The sequence below is a fragment of the Tupaia chinensis genome, unplaced genomic scaffold (assembly GCF_000334495.1).
Source record: "Tupaia chinensis unplaced genomic scaffold, TupChi_1.0 Scaffold143491_1, whole genome shotgun sequence".
NCBI classification, from domain to species: domain Eukaryota; kingdom Metazoa; phylum Chordata; class Mammalia; order Scandentia; family Tupaiidae; genus Tupaia; species Tupaia belangeri.
The window spans coordinates 19,501-24,473 of NW_006203335.1; the positions used below are offsets into that span (position 1 = coordinate 19,501).

The 4,973-nt window shown below is 39.8% G+C and overlaps 1 pseudogene; it reads left to right on the forward strand.

Annotated features, from left to right (window-relative positions):
• Positions 1-1,501: 1,501 nt before the first annotated feature.
• LOC102497648 (PWWP domain-containing protein 2A pseudogene) overlaps positions 1,502-4,973 on the forward strand; it is a 9,369-nt pseudogene continuing 5,897 nt past the window's right edge.

Sequence of the window (4,973 nt, forward strand, 5' to 3'; positions counted from 1 at the left end):
TTTGAGTTTTACTTCTGGGTTTCTATTCTGTTCTATTGGTCTACATGCATTTTTTTTTTGTAAATACCTTAATGCTTTGACTATTACAGCTTTGTAATATATTTGGGGGCCAGGGAGCAAGATACCTCCTACTCCACCTTTCTTGTACAGTATTGCTGTGGCAATATGAGGTGTTTTATGATTACAGACAAATTTTGTGATTGTTTTTCTAAACATCTCTGGTAATTTTATTGGTATTGCATTAAATTTGGAGATTAATTTGAGTAAAACTGGCCTTTTGATTATATTAATTCTTGCAATCTGGGAACAAGAGATGCCTTTCCCTTTCTTGTGTGTCATTTCCAATTTCTTGTTTTTAGTTTTTCCTATTTTTTCTTGTTGATGTCTTTTACTTTTTTGGCTATATTTATTCTTAGGTATCATATACTTTTTCTAGTTATTGTAGATGGGATTGCTTTATTCAGTTCTACCTCAGTATGCTCACTGTTCACATATAGAAAAGCTGTAAGTTTTGTACATTGATTTGACATCCTGCCCCTTACTGTATTCATTTATCACTTCTACAAGCTTCTTTTCTACTATTATTTCTTTGGATTTTCTATGTATTTAATCATGTCATCTCCAAATAGAGATGATTTCACTACTTCTTTCCTTATTTGAGTGCCTTTCTTTGTATTCTCTTGTCTGAATGCAATGGCTAGGCCTCCTAGTGCTATGCTAAAGAGGAGTGGAGAAAGTGGGAACCTTGTTTTATTCCAATTTTCAGGTGAAAAAGCTTTCAGTTTTTCCAATTAAATATGATAGTAGCCGTGAGTTTCTCATATATGGTTATTATTGTGCTGAGAAATGTCCCTTCTATGCTAATTTGGTTGAAACTCTTAATCATTAAAAAACACTGTATTTATCAAATGCTTTTTCTGCATAAATTCATATGATCATATGGTTTTATTTTTCTTTCTGTTACTATGGTGTATTACATTTATGGTTTTGTCTATGTTGATCCACACTTGCACCCCTGAAATAAAGCCTACTTGATTGTGGTCTGTAACCTTTTTAATGTGTTGTTAGACAGAAATTGCTAGTATCTTGTCAAATATTTTTGCATCAATATTCATCAGAGATATTGGTCTATAGGGTGTTTTTTTTTTTCTTGGAAGTCCCTTTCTGTTTAGAGAATAAGGTAATAAAGACTTCATAAAATGAATTTGGGAGGGTTGATTTCTTTTGGATCTTTAGAAATCATTTGGGTAGAATGGGTGTTAGCTCATCTTTAAAACTTTGTAGAATTTGGGGGGGAACCAAGCAGCGCTGCCACCGCCTCCGCTGCAGCCTGAGTTGGAGGAGGGAGAAGCCAGGAAGGAAAAGGCGGCTGTGGCTGCAGAGAGGGGGGAGAGGGGCGCCGGCGTGGCCAAGCCGGAGACAGAGCGCATCCCCTGGTAGCGAGGCTGGCACTGACCCGCTCCCTGTCACCGCCACTGAGGTGTCTGTGCCGGATGGCGAGGTCGACGGGCAGCAGTCGCAACTGATTCCGGCCCGGAGGTGCGGGTCACGCTGGACCACATCATTGGGGACGCGCTCGTCCTGTCGTTCCGCCTCGGGGAGAAGCTCTTCTCCGGGCTCCTCATGGCTCTGTCCAAAAGATATGAAGTGCAGAGACTCCCATTCACAGTTCTCTATTCTGTTTCCTGCAACAGCACACACACTCTAATGGGATCTCACCTGTTTGGAAATGGCTTATTAGTATGTTTTATTTTAACTCCTTGCCTTCCCATCAAAATTTAGGAATCTTTTCCCATTTGTGAAAAAAGCTATATAAAATTCATATTGAAGTATTATGTTTAAGGGAAAAGATGGGAGTCTTTATAGTTTCTCTGTACATTGTTTGACCTCCAGTGTTTTTTTTTTTTCTTTTTTTTTCTTGTGTGTGTCCAAAATCTGGAGAGAAGAATAGAGAAGGGATTGTAGCATGACCATCCCTCCTGGGGGTTGATTTCTCATTTTCCCTCTCTGTCTCTCTGTCTCTCTCCTGAAAGTGCACATTCGTGCTCTATAGTCAAAACATAAACAAAAACAAAAAAATTTAGGTTGGGACTTTTTTACTTTTGTTGTTTATGGTTAGAAAGCAGTAAGACAAGTGCGCTTTCTACTGATGTATTAAATAGTGGGAGAGAGACACACACTCGGTAGTGTGTGTGCTCTTGAATCAAATAGAAAGAAGGCCAGTGATTATGTGAGAATTTGAATTTAAAATCTGCAAAAGGAAAGCGCGAAAAGGTTTGGGCCCCATGGGATCCCTGTGACAGTATTTCCCCAAAGGGAATATAAGGATAAACCGGAAGCCATGCTGCTCCAGAGTAATACATTCCACGAGGGGACTACTAGAAGTAAAGCGTGACGTGAATGGTGCTGTTTCCGATGACCCTTCTATCCCGCCTCCCAAGCTGAGCTTGGCTGAAAGCCTGTGGATTTCTAAACCTCCACCTCTCTTCCATGAAGGAGCACCTTACCCTCCCCCTTTGTTTATCAGGGACACCTATAACCAATCAATTACCTCAGCCACCTCCTTGGAAAATTAAGCGACCCAAAAGAGAAATGAACAGGGAAGAACCCACTTCAATAATGAATGCTATCAAGCTACACCCCAGGCAAGTCATGTGTGATAAATGTAAAAACAGTGTTGTTGCTGGAAAAAAGGACATTAGAAAAGGTAGCAGTAGTGGAAGTGACTCTGCTAAATATGAAGATAAGAAACGGAGAAATGAAAGTGTAACTACTGTGAACAAAAAACTGAAAACCGACCATAACGTAGGTGGGAAAAACCAACATGAGAGCCAGAAAAGAAACGCTGTGGTGAAGGTTGCCAGTATTGCTCACAGCAGGGGCCGAGTAGTAAAAGTTTCTGCTCAGGCAAACACATTGAAAGCTTAACTAAGCACTAAAAAAGTACTCCAGAGTAAGAACATGGATCACGCAAAAGCTCGCGAAGTGTTGAAAATCGCCAAACAAAAGGCACAAAAGAAGCAAAGTGAAACCTCTACTTCCAAAAATGCACATTCAAAAGTCCATTTCGCACATCCCATACCAGACTCCTAACTCAGGTTCCCTTCCGCCCTGGGTTCATTTAAAACCCCAAAGGTACAGGAATGAAGAAAATGACTCTTCTCTGAAGACAGGACTTGAGAAAATGCGGAGTGGCAAGATGGCACCCAAGCCCCAGTCTCACTGCACCTCTACCTGCTCAGCAAGTGAGGTCCCTTCAGAAAATCAGAGTCCCTCTAAAGGCCCTGAAGAGGCCAGCAGTGAGGTATAGGACACAAATGAAATGCATGTGCCTGGTGAGCAGGATAAACCACAGACATTGGGCAAAAAGGGCAGCAAAAGCAATCTCTCTGTTTAATGGCTCTAAGTCAAAAGAAATCCGACTCTTCCAGTGCTTCAGTGTGTAGCATTGATAGCACAGATGATTTGAAATCTTCCAACTCTGAGTGTAGTTCTTCTGAAAGCTTTGATTTTCCTCCAGGCAGTATAGTATGCATGCACCTTCCACCTCCTCTACTTCCTCCTCTTCAAAGGAAGAGAAAAGGCTCAGTAATTCCTCGAAAATGAAAGTCTTTTCCAAAACTGTGTCTAAATGCATCATGCCAGATGGCAGGACCATATGTATAGGGGACATTGTTTAGACCAAGATACATGGCTTCCCTTGGTGGCCAGCCCATATTCTTACTATTACTGTGAGTCAGAAAAATGATGGCCTTTTAGTCTGACAGAAAGTCCGTATTTCATGGTTCAAGTCTCCCAGGACATCTTTCCTTGCTCTTTCACAACTCTCCCCCTTTCTAGAAAACTTCCAGTCCTGCTATAATAAGAAGAGAAAGGGCCTGTATTGCAAAGCTATCACAGAGGCAGCCAAGGCTGCCAGACAGCTGACCCCTGAAGTGCGGGCTCTGTTGACACAATTTGAAATGTGAACATGGACAGTAAGGCAGGCAAGAACCATGGGAAGGCACCATAGGTTTTCTAGTCCAGTTAGGAGTAATGTCCACAGAATAGCTTGGCCACATTGGAGAGAGAAGTTGAACTCAGTTGGCTGGCTTTTTTATACATTCCTCATAACCATTTTTACACTGAGAAGCTTAACCTGAACCATGGAATCAAGTTTTGTTTTAAGGAAGTGAGAAAGTTTAGCATTATTTTTCAGTTTCAAAGTCTAAGACCATCCCAAGGCATAGGAGCCATAGCCTCAACTGAAACTGAATTTTTGCAGGGACTGTTAATTGCCATTTGTACCTAATCCCGTATGTGTGTATACACAAGTGTGTGCACACATGCATGCACACACGCACACACACACACAAATACATAAATACAAATATAATATAACCTGTCACTATGTGATATTTGGGATTGTAGTAAGGGCTGTTGATGTGGGGGAATATTGTGGATATTTAATGACTTTGTTTTTAAATAAATGAACACTTAGCCTTCTCTGGGCTTAATGGTGTAAAAGTTTGATATTTAGTTGTTTGATAAACTGAGAGACTTGCTATTAAGTTACAAACTGGGGAAATAACTCAGTATTTGGGATTAAAACTGTCAAGATGGATAGGTTTCAGTCATTACTCTCTTATCCAATGCAATTTAAGAAACACTTCCAAGTAGAAGATAGGATTGGTTTCGATATATATATAATAGTTGATTGCTAAAATTGGTCAGATTTCTCCCGACTGGCTGTTCCTAAATTCTTAGGATACATCCTAGTAAATTACACTTTGTGATTTAATTGTTATATGTGTAATTGTTGCATTTTGGATGTATCTACTTTGATAATTTAAAAAAAAATTACAATTTAAGGTATCTGCAGGTCAGAACATGAGAAAATGTAATTGTGTGATGCTTTGAAATGTACCAAAAAAACCCCAAAGAAGCTGTAAATAAAATTAACTAAATCCAAAAAAAAAAAAAAAAAAAAAAGA